General features: G+C 42.4%; 1 long non-coding RNA gene across 1 annotated transcript; it reads right to left on the bottom strand.

Annotated features, from left to right (window-relative positions):
- Nucleotides 1–1246: 1246 nt before the first annotated feature.
- Nucleotides 1247–15666, bottom strand: LOC138739892 (uncharacterized). The gene is made up of 3 exons (XR_011342526.1): nt 15588–15666; nt 11805–12092; nt 1247–1537 (listed from the first exon to the last, which is right to left on the bottom strand). It is a non-coding gene; the product is annotated as an uncharacterized lncRNA (long non-coding RNA).
- Between the last annotated feature and the right edge of the window lie 26 nt (nt 15667–15692).

Raw genomic sequence — 15692 nt, forward strand, 5'->3', positions numbered from 1 at the left:
AGGTTGACAACAGACTCGCCAAGGCAAATAGCGCCTTTGGAAGACTACACAAAAGAGTCTGGAAAAACAACCAACTGAAAAACCTCACAAAGATAAGTGTATACAGAGCCGTTGTCATACCCACACTCCTGTTCGGCTCCGAATCATGGGTCCTCTACCGGCATCACCTACGGCTCCTAGAACGCTTCCACCAGCGTTGTCTCCGCTCCATACTCAACATTCATTGGAGTGACTTCATCTCCAACATCGAAGTACTCGAGATGGCAGAGGCCGACAGCATCGAATCCACGCTGCTGAAGATCCAACTGCGCTGGGTAGGTCACGTCTCCAGAATGGAGGACCATCGCCTTCCCAAGATCGTGTTATATGGCGAGCTCTCCACTGGCCACCGTGATGGAGGTGCACCAAAGAAGAGGTACAAGGACTGCCTAAAGAAATCTCTTGGTGCCTGCCACATTGACCACCGCCAGTGGGCTGATATCGCCTCAAACCGTACATCTTGGCGCCTCACAGTTCGGCGGGCAGCAACCTCCTTTGAAGAAGACCGCAGAGCCCACCTCACTGACCAAAGACAAAGGAGGAAAAACCCAACACCCAACCCCAACCAACCAATTTTCCCTTGCAACCGCTGCAACCGTGTCTGCCTGTCCCGCATCGGACTTGTCAGCCACAAACGAGCCTGCAGCTGACGTGGACATTTACCCCCTCCATAAATCTTCGTCCGCGAAGCCAAGCCAAAGAAATTAACCTCTATTGGATTTGGTAAAAGCTCCAGACATAGATTATGTTTTAAGTAAGCACAGGATAGGGAAATAATTCAGGGTGAGTAAAAAGGAATGGCCTTATTTAGACTCAAGGTAGAAAGGAATGACTAACAAATAGATGAGAGACCAATGTAAAAATAATACTGTACGTAAAGACAGGAGTGTTGAAAATGGCCTTTTGCTCAACTAGTCTGACCTACGCAGTACTCCCAGATCTAAGTTTTAATTTTGGGCATGCACCAACCATAGTACTTTGCTTTTGTATTTTTGGAACAAGAGTGAGAATTGGTTGAGAGTGGGAGTTGCAGAACATCAAAAATGGTTGATTGCATTGTTAAAGGGATTGAAAAATTAGTTTCAATTGAACAGTATAAGAAGCTGAGAGCTTTTTCCAAACACAAAGTTATCTCAAGACACTTAAGTAGATTTTAAACTAATTAAAAACACTATTGCAAATGCATAATTAATCAAAGATCACTTGCACTGATACATCTTCCCCGTGGCTGTAAAATTCTCATCGATGTACATGGGCTGATTCGGTCATGGCTGGTTAAAGATCAGAGAGCATGTTCTCCATTTGGGTGTGTTCCATCCCTCTTCGTGTCATAGTGGGGAGGTTTGTGCAGAATTAACATCCAGCTGGGAAATCTCAGCTCTGCAAACCAATTTCTGACTGTTGCTATAATGAAGAGATTCTGAATGTGATGGAATTCAAGTTGGTTCCTTGCGGGATAGATGTCAAAATTTAGCAAAATCCAGACCATCATCACAATCTGAAAAATTAAATATTATTGGCTTAATTCTATTTTACAGCTTCCATATCTTCTATTTCTACATTTTTCAATGACAAAGAAGGGCAGTTCAGTTAGCGCAACACAGTTACAATGCCAGAGTCCAGAGCCCACAGGGAGAACATCCAAACTCCGTACAGACAGTGCTGGATACAAACCTAGGTCCCAATTGCTCCTGCTGTTGCGCTAACTGCTATGCCAACCGTGCTGCCCCGATATCTGTTAAAAGGCTTGGGAAAAATGAGAGGGAGGAGTACAGACTAACAGACAAAAGGTGTCAATTGGATATGGTAAGAGGACAGGAGAGGGGCAAGGTGAGAATTGTTTGGCCAAGGGGATGTTTTTGGCTCTGAAAGGAAACAGGTTAAAAGGAATAGAGAGAAAGAGATCTAGCTAGAGGAAAGGAGACATGGGGGGTGGGGGGGGGGTGTCTAATGAAAACTGGAGAATTCACTATTAATGCCATGTGGTTGGAGGGTGTCCTATGGAAGTTCAGGTGCTGTTCTTCCAATTTGCAGTTGGTCTCAGTCTGGCAGTGCATGAGACTATGGACAGACGTGTCAGCAAGGGAGTGGGGTGGGGAATTGAAATGGGTGGCCATTGGGAGATCCACGTTACTACAGCAAACAGCTGAGGTGCTCAATGAAGTGATCTCTCAGTCTGCATCCAGTCTCTCCGATGTCTAGGAGACCGCAATGTGAGCACTGGATACAGTAGATGATCCCTTCAGATTCACAAGTGAAGTGTTGCTTTACTTGGAAGATCTGTTTGGGTCCCCAAATTGTGGTGAGGGAGGCGATGTGGAAACAAGTGGAGGATCTCCTGCAGTCACAGGGGTAAGTAGCATGGAGATGATTTGTGGAGAGGGAGGACTGGACGAGGAAGTCATGCAGGGTCCAGTCTCTTTGGAAGGAGAGGGAAATACGTGACTGCTGGTGGGATCAATTAGTAAGTGATGGAAATGGAGGAGGGTGATATGTTGGATGCAGAGGCTGCTGTGGTGGTAGGTGAGGAAGTAGCTGTGGGAGTTGGTGGGTTTGTAGATGTCTGTTGAGAGTTTATCTCCCAAGGTGGTGACAGAGAGATCGAGAAAAGGGAGAGCATTGCTAGAGATAGACCAAGTCAATTTGACATCAGGGTGGAATTTGACAGCAAAATGGAAAAAGTTGACAAGCTCGTCATAGATGGATGAGGCAGCACCAAAGTAGTTGTTGATGTAGCTGAGAAAGGGTTGAAGGGATTTGCCTATAAAGGCTTGGTAGCAAGGATTGCTCCACATAGTCAACAAAAAGGCTACTCCTTTAACTTGGAGAAAGTGGAATGAGTTAAAGGAGAAGTTATTGAGGGTGAGGACAAGTTCTGCCAGTCAGACAAGGGTGATGGTGGAGGCGGACTGGTTGGCTCTGTTGACAAGGAAGAAAGAAAGGGCTTTGAGGCCTTTGATAAGGGGGATGGAGGTGTATAGTGATTGGATGTCCATGGTAAAGATGAGGCGATCAAGTTCAGGGAACTGGAAGTTGTTGAAATGAGGTTGGTGGGGTGGGTGGGGTGGGTATGTGAAGCATCCCAGTTGTAGGTGAGGAGAGTTCTGGAAATGAAAGCTGACTTTGCATTCGGATTGGCCTTGAGTTGGATTGCAGTTTCATCCTTAACCAACAGATGGTGTTCTGCCCCCATTGCTGCACACTGCAACCAAGGAACGCAATTTCCCTTTGTTTATTCAGGGATGGCAATGTGCAGAAACCATGAATTTAATTTTTTTTTGTAGCTAATGTTCATCCATTCAAACCCAGGTTTGGAGATCATTTCACTGCATCTAATTTCACACTAAATTAACTGCTTTCCAGGCTGCAGATTTTAACACTGCATCGTGCGTTGCTCCAGAGGAATTATTTTCCCTGGAGATCAGAAGATGGCAACAATTGAAAGTGTTGAGAAGTCCAGGGTATCTTTACCGTGAACTCGCAACTTTCTATTGACAGAAACACACACATAAGCATGAGATTATTTAATGTGTGTTCTAATAGCAAAAACAAACTACACAGGCTCCTGGGTAATGTAAGATCTGACATGGAAATCCATCTTTATGTAAATTCTCCCATACATTTTAAAGCTTTTTACAAGACAGTAATAATAATTTGTGGCATTCATTGATGACTGGAAATGTCATATATTCCATTTGTTTAATTATGGGCAGTAGGGTGAATATTCAATGAAATGAAAGAATTGTAGCAAGTGTGTGTGTGGAGAGATACAACACGCACAGCGCAGGAACTAGCCCCTTTGACTCACATTGTCTGCACTGAATGTACTGCTAAAATGAACTAAAACTACTTCCACATGATACATATCCCTCTATTCCCTGCATAGTTGTGTGTTTATCTGGAAGTATCTTGAATGCTACTATAGAAAGCTACTCTGCTTCAACTACGGTCCATGACAACATTCTTCCCTTCCTGGATCTCTGTCTCCATCTCAGGGGACAAGCTTTTCACTGACATATATTACAAGCCCACTAACTCCCACAACTACCTTGATACACTTCCTCACACCCTGCCCCCGCAAGGATTCTATCCCCCTCTCTCAATTTCTCCGTCTCCGCTGCATCTGTTCCCAAGATGATGTCTTACATTCCAGATCTTCTGAAATGTCTGCCTTCTTCCATAAACATGGCTTCTCCTCCACCACCATCAACTCAGCTGTCACCCGCATCTCCTCCATTTCCCGCTCATCTGTTCTGGCCCCCTGCCCCCAGACACAACAAACATAGAGTCACTAGACTCCACATCTAATCCATTATCCTCCAGAATTTACGGCACTTACAACAGGATCCCGCTACGAAACATCTTCCCCTCTCCTCCCCGCTCTGCCTTCTGTAGGGATTACTCCCTCCATGAATCCCTCATACACTCATCCCTCCCCACCACTCTCTCCCTGGCACCTTCCCCTGTGGCTGCATGTGGTGCAACACTGGCACCCACACCTCCTCCCTCACCACAGTCCGAATCCCCAAACAAGTCTTTCAAGTGAAGCAGCACTTCATTTGTGTATCTGCAGGACTGATTTACTGCATCCAGTGCTCCCTTTGTGGCCTTCTCTACATCAGAGAGACTGGGCACAGAATGGGAGATCGCTTTGTTGAACACTTTCACACCATCCGCAATAGTGACAGAGACCTCCCAGTAGCCAACCATTTCTGTCCTGACTCACAATCCCACACTCACATGTCTGTCCATGGCCTTGTGTACTGTCCCACCAAGACCACCCGCAAATTGGAGGAACAACACCTGATTTTCCATTTGGGCACTCTCCAGCCAGATGGCATTAAAATCCAGTTTCTCCTAACCTGCTCTCTTCTTTCCCCTACTTCCTTCTCTTCCCCTTTCTAGTTCTCCTCCCTGCATTCCCCCTCCCTTCACCTATCCACCCCTACCCCCTTGATCGCTGCTGTCCCCTCCCTCCCTTCTCCACCTATCACCTCCCCCCCCACCAACTCTTTTACTCGTATTCCTGCCAACATTTTTCCAAATCTTGATGAAGGGCTCAATCTCAAAATGTTGGTTTGACCTGCTGATCTTCTCCAGGCTTGTGTGTGTTTTTACTTCATCCACAGATTTTCATGTTTTATTACTGCCTGTGACAACCTGTTTCAGGCAACTACCACTCTCTATGTAAAGAAAATCTCCTCTATATCCCCCCCCACTCCCCCCTGAAATACTAGATCTCTAATATATGTCATTTCACCCTGGGAAATATATTCTGACCATCTAGCCCAACTATGCCTGTCATGATATGATAAACTTCTGTTAGGTCTCCACTCAGCTTACAATGCTTCAGGGAAAATCATTCAACTTTGTTCAAACTTTCCCCAAGGCTCATACCTTCTAATCCAGGCAGCATCCTGATAAAGCAATCAGCTGCTAGAGGAACTTAGAGGATCAGGCAGCCATTATCCTAACTTCCTGATGGAAAGACCACAGTGTATCAGGGTCAGTAACAGAATGTTGTGCACAGTCACGTTGAGCCCTGGCGCTCCTCGTGGCTGTGTGCTCAGCCCTGTTCATGCTACCGACCCATGACTGTGTCACCAGATCCAGCTCCAACAGCGTCTCTCTTTAACATTGTTATTAGTTTTACACAAATAAGTACGAAACATTTATGGAATGCACAATACAAGTGACAGATTACACAGCTCAGCAAAATGTAAAGGCACATAGAGCGCATCCATAATACAAAAGCACATCTAATAATTTTATCATGAATTTTGGTCCATGGCTTTTCTCTTTCAAGCCCTATTCAACCTTCTTTTTCAACCTTTGCATGATTTTGCTTTTCATGAATGGCACAGATTGGGTATTGAACGTTTCAAAGGTCTTTTTTATTGATAACAGTTTTGCCTCATTTTACTAGCTTTCTGAAAAATTCAATTTACCAAATATTCATTTTTACAGACACAGATACATGATCCTTTATCCGGAACCCTTGGGGGACAGTGTGTTCCGAATTTTGGATTTTTCCAGATTTTGGAAAACCCACCCGAATCGTGCTGCCGTATCCACCGCCAAGCACTGGCCGCCTCTCCACCCACTTACCGGATTTTGGAGCTTTCCGGATTTTAGATCCGGATAAAGGAGCATGTATTTGTAAATCAGACATTTTCTTAAAACTCAGATACCTGATTTCCATGGGGCACCTGATGCAAACATTGTTGATGTATTTTTTTTTTAGTTGACAGCTTTCTCGCAAAAGTTTAATATCCGTTATCTATGATAAATTGGTAGATTTAAGGCATGCCCCTCTAGTTAAAATTTAAAAATACCTGGGAACAGGATTTAGGCCTTTCATTGTCAGACAAGGTTTGAGATTCCATTTTTAAGTGGGTTAATACTACATCCTTATGTGCCCATCATTGTTTGTACATAGGGCTCACATGTCTGAAGTTAAATGATCTCATATCTATTCAGATGTAATTTCTTCTTGTGATAAATATAAGAGAGGAGAGGCTTCTTTAATTGATATGTTCTGAATGTGTCCTAGCCTTGAAAAATACTGTAAGGATGGGTTTCAAACTTTACTCCATTTTATTTTTTAGCGATACAATGTTGGGGTATGGGGATAGGGTTTAGAGACACGGCTATCCAACAGTTCATCAAGTTTGCAGGTAACCCACTAATATATGGCGTCATCAGCAAAACAATGAATTACAGCACAGAGAAGAGGTGGATAATCTCGTGAAATGGGTGTGAGAGTAACAACCTGAGTCTTGAGGAGTAAAATATGAAAATCTGTAGACACCATGGTTTAAGTCAAAACACAATGTTGGAGAAACTCAGCATGTCAAACAGTGTCCTTTATATAGGAAAGGTAAAAAATGCATAATCGACATTTCAGGCTTGAGCCCTTCCTCAAGGTATCAACATGGACAAGATGAGGAGATGGTTGTGGACTTCAAGAGGACCAGGAACAACTACCCTCTGCTACACACCAACTGCTCTGTAGTAGAGAGAGAGTGGTGAGCACCAGGTTCCTTGGAGTTCACTTAACTAGTGACCTATCGTGGACCACTCAGCATCTCCTCATTTGTCAGGAAGGCGCAACAGCGACTCCATTTCCTGAAAAGATTGAGGCGGGGAAGGCTACTAGCCACCATTAAGTCAATCATCTATCAGAACTCTAACGAGAGCAACCTGGCCAGCTGCATCACAATGTGGTATGGTTGCTACAGAGGAATAGATCGGAGATCAATCCACAGGACCAAAAGAGTGGCAGAGAGGATCACTGGAGTCTCCCTCCTCCCCACCGACGTGATCTACCAGGATCGTTGTCTGTAGAGGACGTACAAAATCATTGAGGAATCTTTCAGCTCTTCCCTTTGGGAAAGAGATACAGGAGTACCAGCACCAACAGGCTGAGGATCAGCTTCTTCCTATGGGCAGTGAGAATGCTGAACGACCAAAGGAACTGCTCATACTGACCATCCAAGGCTCTCGTATTCATGAAACATTTATTTATTTATTTGTATTGATGAAATACTTGTCTTGCATATGCATTGTTTCTCTGTATGTGTATAGTGTCTGGTTGTATTTCTGCGTGTTTTGCACCGAGGACCGGAGAACACTGTTTCATTGGGTCGTACTTGTACAATCAGATGACAATAAACTTGATCTAAGGGTAGAAATGGTCAGAAAATATTTTGAGTCAGGGCTCTCTATTGAGATAAATGTTAGGAATGATGATTGCAATGAATTTCTTGTCATTTTCACTGAACATTGCAGAGAAATACACGGACATTCTTATTTGCTGCAGCCAAACAGGTACTTTGTAAATAAACCAATCGTCCGTAAATTGAAAAGAGATAATACATACATAGAGAGATGGGTGATAAATATTCACAGTTACTAGAGTGTAGGAAGAAAGTGCTGTTACAGTAGTGCAGAAACTCCTCTTGTGTCGGTTTAATTTATAATTAGCGCAACAAGAATGGTTCAGGAGCCTAAAAGCTGTTGGAAAGAGAGTTGCTGGTTTTCAGGCTTCTGTACCTTCTTCCTGAATGTAACAGTGATAAAATGTTGTGAGCAGGGTGATGGGAGTCCTTTAAGGAATTGGAAAGAGCGATATCAAGGAAAAGTAAGCTGGAGAGAGGCTGAGGTGATGGGTTATTAGTCAGGAGCTGAGAGAGATGGGGAGACAGGTCGAGAGAGAGCGACCACTGGGGGAAGGGGGAGAGCTAGGAGAAGGTAAAGAGATGGAAACAATGGAACCAGTTAGAGATGGTGGTTCCCCAAAATTCAGAAACTCAATGTTCATGCCATTGGGTTTGAAGTTGTCTAGGAGGAATATTCTTCAAGTTTATGTTTGTCCTGACCCTAGCATTGGATAAGACTGAGGATGGACGTGTCTGTGTGAGAAGGCTGTGTGAAATTGGAATTCTTGGCTTCAAGCTTAGACCCACAGATGAAGTGCAGGTGTTCAGCAGGACACTCAATAGATTTGCATTTGGTCTCACTGATGTAGAGGAGACCCCACTGAGTACACTGAACGTAGAAGACAAAGCTCCTTCATGTTTCATAAATTCTGCCCTCACCCCACCTGCCCCCAGACAGAACAAGGACAGGATATCTCTCGTCCTCACTTTCCACTTCCCACCTCAACAACAACCACATCCAGCGCATTATCCTCCAACATTTTTCCACCAACTTTGGCACAATCCTATTACGAGCCCTCCTCACCCCTACCCACTTGACACAGGGATACGTGTCACTGAGACTCCCTAGTCTACTCTTCCCTTCTCCCAATACCCCCCCCCCCACCCCAGCACTTCCCACTGTAACCGCAGAAATTGCAAAATGTCCCTACATCTCCTCCCTCACCTCCATCCAAGGTGACAAGCAGACCTTCCAAGTGAGGCAGAGCTTTGTCTGGCACATCAGCCAACCTAATCTGCATTTAGTGCACTTGGTGTAATTTGGTGTAAACAGGTAGTCCTCAACTTACGTCCATGTTCCGTTCTGACCGACCAGTAGTATCTCAGAATTGGCATATAAAAGAGATACAACATGACGGCCACCAGCCAGCACTCAAGAGAGGTTGGCCACCCCTGCCATAGGTGCTATTTTCCATAGACAAGCCCCTATTTTTACCCCAAAAGCATAATTTTTATATTTACATTTTTTTTTAAAAATTGATCATATGTTGATTAGGTTGTAAGTCGGGAACTACCTGTACTCTACATGGACGAGATCAAATGCAACCACTTCATCCAACACCTTTGCTCTGCCTGTGGGTCTGAACTTGAACTCCCAGTTGCCAACCGTTTCAATTCCCCTCAGCATTCCCACACAGGCATGTCTGTCCTCAGCCTCATCAATTGCCTACATGAGGCCAAATGTCAACTTCAGCAGGAGCTCATCATATTCCTACTGGACAGCCTTAAATCCCACAGACTCACAAGGAACCCACGGAGGCAGTGGGCTGCTGGAGACTGCTGTCAGGACATTCGCACTGGGCTGCGGACTGCTGGGGACAGGCTCAAAACTGGCTGAAGGGGTACCAAGTATCGGAACCTGGATGCGAGGGGGTGCCGAAGGTGCTGAAGTGTTTCTGACTGTGTATGAGGATCGGATCTGGAGCTCGGGTGAGGTCCAACGGTTTGGACTGGACTCTGTGTGGCTGCAGAGGCTGCGGAAGCACTGGAGGTGAATCCACGGACACTGGAGGCAATCTCTTTTGATTCTCTTTCTCTGACTGTAAGAGGCACCAGGCAATTTCTGCTGATGGTGAATCTGTCTGCCTTACAGCAGGCAAGACCAATTTCATGTAATTACACGGTTTTATGTCAATGACAAGAAACTGAATCTTGAATCAAATGGTATGAATGTCGATTTTTGCACTTTTAGGTTACCCCCATCTCTGTCTGGTTCCACTCTTCCCATCTCTATTTACCTACCCTTTTCTTTCTTTTCTCTCAAATCCACTCATCCTTCCATCCCCCCCAAGTGGCCTTTCAGTCTACCTGTCACTCCATCTTTCCCTCCTTCTGTCCAATACCTTATCACATCATAGCCCTCCCCAGCTTCTTTTCCCCTTGATAGAGTTCATATCACCCCTTTCCTACTTTAGTCTCAATAATTTCTACCCTTGGATGTTGCCTGACCGATTGAGTTCACCCAGCTTCTCATGGTCTGCTCAAGCTCTGCAATTTTTGTGTTTCATTGGCTTTCTGTTAAATCTCTTCCAAAGCCACCTGATCCTTCCTGTAAAGAGGAGATCAGAATTTAACATAAATATGAGGTTTTATATCGCACCAATGTGGAAATGGGTGTTTCTGACTCATTGAGAAATTGTGGCGGCATGCCACTAGGCAAGTGAACCGGCCCCACTTATAATCCACACGGCTGGGCAGCCGGCCAAAATGGCGCCATCGGGGGATTTCCCCTTCTCACCACCGGGCTCAGAAACCCACGCTGGGGGCCACATGATGCCCAAGTGATGTTGGCACCTCCCAGCACGGTTCTCAGCCAGGTCCGGGCTGGGAGTATAAGTCCAGCCCGGCAGCCAGCAATAAACCACTTTTCTGCTCACTGAGCTCAACCCGTCTGGTTGTGTGTTCTTTCAGTAGCAGTGTAGCTGCCGCTACAATTGGTGACCCCGACTGGTTCAAACATCTTTGAACCCAACATGAGCAAACCTGGGATCAGTGCTATAGCTGTCAAGCTGCCTGACTTCTGGGTTCAGGAGTCGGAGACCTGGTTCGGCCACCCAGAGGCTCAGTTTCACCTCCGCCAGATTTCGTCCGACACGACCAAATTCTGCCATGTGGTCGCCGCCCTGGACCAGGCCACTGCCAAATGTGTGCTGCACCTCGATCAGCACCCGCCCGCCGAAAACAAATATGGGACCATCAAGCGAGTGCTCACCGGATCCCTCGGACTACCCAGGCGTCAGCGTGCTGCTCGGATGCTGCACCTCGACGTCTTGGGGGACAGGTCCCCAGTGGAGCTGATGGTCGAGATGCTCACGCTCATGGGTGATCACACCAACTGCCCACTCTTTGAATGAATTTTTGTCAACCATCTGCCCGATGACATCCAGCCGTTACTGGCCCAAGAGAGCTTTACCAACCCAAGGAAGGTTGCTCAGAAGGCCCAAGTGCTATGGCTCAAGCGATTCCCGGAGGGCTCAGCGGTCTAGCAAATCATGAGGCACTGGCATGACCACACCAAGCCTGCCCCTAGTGCTGGGGTTAACTGTGGATCATTAATATTGATCAGATCACTGAATAAGACCAAAATACCTGAGAAGGATAAAATCCCTTTTTTTAAAATATATTTAAGGGGCTCTTAATTATATTTATTTTCTATTCAACATTAATGTTGGCTATATTATGAGGAATGGATTAACTGCTAACTCGATATAATCATCGAATTTGACGTTTTGAATGGGATGTTAAGTAACTATGGATATACTTCTGATTTACAATTCTCATGTGATCTGTATATGACATTATTTATGTTACTAATTAGATGATGTATAAAGGGTTTTTCTATTAAACCCAATAAAAAGGCAAATATTATACCTACCATGAGAAAAAAATGAACAGTAACGTATTCCTCAGTCATACGAGGATGCTATTCCTATCAACAGCTGAACATTGATCTTGGATAAGAAGGAATTCTGTAGACAGCATTGCTACTGTGGCTGTTTATCTTGGTTTTTTTTAAATTCTAAAGACAAAGATTTCAAACCTTACCCCAGCCAGATCTGATTCTGATGATACCGATGCAGTTCATTTGGAAGTGGTCTCTGACTCAGTTGACACAGCTGACAGAACCGCTGCCTTGCAGCACCCACAGCTGGGAATCAAGCCTGATCTCGGGTGTAGTCTATGCGGAGTTTGCATGTTCTCCCTGTGACCACGTGTTTCCTCTCGGTGCTCTGGTTTCATCCCACATCCCCAATGTTGGTGGGCGAATTGGCGCCTGTAAATTGCCCTAAGTGTGTGGGAAATTGATGAAATCTGGAGGAAATTGATGAGAATCTGAGGAGAGTAAAAATAGGATTGAGTTGGGTTGAGTGTAATTGAACGTTGATGATCAGCAGAAATTGGGTGGACAAAATGGTTGGTTTCTCTCCCATTTTTCTTTGTGCTTTTTAAAATTTTTAGACGTACAGCATGGTAACAGGCCCTTCTAGCCCATGAGCCTGTCCCTCTCTGTCTCTCCCTCACCCCCCCACATTACACCAATTAACCTACAATCCCCTTATGTTTTTGGAGAGTTGAAGGAAATTGGAGCACCTAGAGGAAACCCACGCAGACACAGGGAGAACGTACAAAATCTTGACAGATAGCACTGGATTTGAACGTATATCGCTCGTGTTGTAATAACGTTGCACTAATCACTACGCTAACCATGGCTCTATGTAGCACTGGGAAGGTATAACAGTTAATCTCACCTAACAGTAGCATCTAAAATAAGGTGACGTTGACGCGGGAATTGCTTTTCCAGATGGTTGTGAACAGATCCCTTTGGAAGTGGACCCGGTGAGGATGATAGGGATGGGAAGGAAAGCATCCTGATTCACATTCTGTGTTTGAATAGCTTGTCAAAACTCATAATTGGAGTGGGCATGAGATAGGACAAGACACAGGAGGCTGATCGAAGCCTTGTGAAACCCTGACTGCGGCGAATATATAATCAGTGTGGGAGTTGGAGGGGAGCAAAGAAGGAAATAAAGAAAGGTCAAGACAAAATTGGTTTCCCTGCCTACTAGCTCTCAGCTTATAAAACACTTCTTAATGGCATCATCCAGGAGGATAGAAGTCGAAACAGAAATGCATAGATTTTACAGGGTTCAATGATTGTGATGTGCCAGAAATCTTATGTCCCATTTGTTCTCAAATCAAAATTTTAATTCCTGGATGCCGACCAATCAAATTTTTTATGCTGCTTTATAGAATGCAAAGCAATGCAACTGATCTTATCCTGGCTTTACTGCTTGCTTACAGTCTTGAATAGCTGCAAATGACAATGAATGATTTATTTAATAAAAACACAATGAAGGTTGCACCACATTTCATTCAATTGAGCTCAATTATTAGCTGATTTTATTTTAGCTCTACATGTTCTGTCCTAATGAAGCCAGGAAAAGTACAGAGCTGCCAGATTGGAAGGCACTGTGAGCATAGAAATAAAAAGGAGCCTCTCTCTGCTTCACTCCCTAGGGTCAGGATCTGGTTGCCATGGACACGGTGACTTCAAGCAACTAATGGTTTGGTAACCTGGGGATGGCTAAGGGAGTATAATACACTGCAGAGGCGTGGTTGCACTGAGATGTTATTGTCAGTCAGGTGGGCCATAGAATGTGATGCCTTATTAGCTTTAAAGCGAGTTTTGTTGGTGAAATTTGTCAGTTGCGTTAAGGTATTTGGAGAAGCAGACTTGCTGGGTATTTACTGCTACAATTTATTTCCTTTTGTCATTAAATTGTTTCACACTTCCAATTTTTGGAAGGTGGCCTACTATTTAATATCTAACTGCTGGTTCAGGAATCATTAAGATTGAGTTGAACACTTGACATTTCTCTGATGACTGATAACATCTGATGGGTGTTAAATTTGTAGCTATTGCTTCAGTTGAAAATGAAGTGCAATTTTGAAAAAGGCATGACGATTTGGCTTAGACATCTTTCTTTGAAATAGTTTATACATTTCTGAAATAAATTTATTTGTATCTCCTTTAGCAATTAACATTTCTAATTCAGACTGTCTAGGTAATCTTAAAATTTGGCCTAATTTATCAGATAGAAAAGCTTTAACTTGATAGTAACAAAAAAAGTATTATTCAGGAGATTATATTTTTCCTTCATTTATTGAAAAGAAACAAAATTACCAACTTCAAAACAATCCTCTATTGTTTTAATTCCCATTTGATTCCATATCTTCAAAAACTGATTATTAAGAGAAAAAGGAAAGAGCTTATTTTGTTATAAAGGTGTTTTACAGGAAATTGTACCTTTCCCACCTATCTCATAGTCTATTTTCCATAATGCAAGTAAATGTTTCAATATAGGTGGATCATTATTACCTATTAATAATTTTGAATTCAATTTATAAACAAATTTTTGCATAAATTTTTCATCTATTTTAGCTAATTCTATCTTAGCTTACACTGAAAGTTTATCTAAATCAAACATTCCACTAATAAATTTTATTTGGGCAATTTTATAATAATTTGTAAACTTCCTAATTCAAATTTCCAAGTTAATTTTTCCAAAGATACTCTAACCATTTTCCCTTTCCACAAAAATTTCATAATAATTAAATTTAAATCTTTAAAAAAATTGAGATAATCGACAGGGAATAGATTGAAAAAAAATAGTGAAACCTTGGAAAAACATTCATTTTAATACAATGTATTCTACCTTATAAAGTTATAGGTAAATCATTCCATCTATTTAAATCACCTTTAATTTTACTGAGTAATGATAAATAATTCAATTTAAATAAATTATCCAAATTTGTTTCAATTTTAACACCTAAATATTTAATTTGCATTATCTGATCATCAAAATTGGGAAATCTGTTTACATTGATTATAATCCCTCTCAACCAATGGCATAATTTCAGTTTTGCCCCAGTTAATTTTATAATCTGATATTTCTCCATATTCTTTTAACCTCATATACAATGAGCGCAAATCATTTTCAGGATCTGTTATATAAATCAAAATATCATCAGTAAAAAAATTAATATTAAATTTCTCACTATTAACTTTAATTCCTTTAATATTAATATCTTGTCTTATTGTGTTAAAGGTTCAATTGCCAAAATAAATAATGCTGGAGACAAAGGACATCCTCGTCTAGTTGATCTAGTTAACGAAAATGCAGAAGAAATTTGTCCATTTCAGCAGAAGGATTTTTATATAAAGTTTTAATCTAATTAAGAAATACTGATCCAAATCCAAATGTTTCCAAGACCTTAAATAAATAACAATTCTAATTTTTCAAAAGTCTTTTCAGCATCTAATGATAAAACCAATGCAAAATCTGATTTCTTCTGAGATACATGAGTTAAACTAATTAATTTTAAAATATTATCTGCAGAATATCATTTTCTAACAAATCCAGATTGATCCACATGAGTTAAGTTTGGTAAATATTTAGTCAATCTATTCACTAAAACTTTAGTTATAATTTTATAATCAACTTTTAATAATGAAATTGATCTATAAGATTCAGGTTTTAATAAATCTTTATCTTAGGAATAACCATTATATTTGAAAAAGACTGAGGTAAAGAATGGATTTCCACTGTTTGCTTCAATACCCCCATTAATGGAGGTATTAACAAATGTTTAAATTTCATAAAATTCAAATGGAAAACCATCTTCCCCTGGAAATTTACCATTTTGCATTGAATTAAGAGTATTAATAAGTTCTTTAATTGTAAATGGGGTATCTAAATCTTTATGATCTTGGCAATTTAAAGAAGGAAGACAGACTTATGATTTCAAAAAAACATCAATCTTTACCTTGTGGAGGTACACATCCTCATGGAAAACCAGACCCACTTGTATTGCCACATGGTGGGGCAGCCATGGGGAAATGGCATCATCAGAGGTTTCTCTCTGACTCCA

This window comes from Narcine bancroftii, chromosome 7 (genome assembly GCF_036971445.1).
Source record: "Narcine bancroftii isolate sNarBan1 chromosome 7, sNarBan1.hap1, whole genome shotgun sequence".
NCBI classification, from domain to species: domain Eukaryota; kingdom Metazoa; phylum Chordata; class Chondrichthyes; order Torpediniformes; family Narcinidae; genus Narcine; species Narcine bancroftii.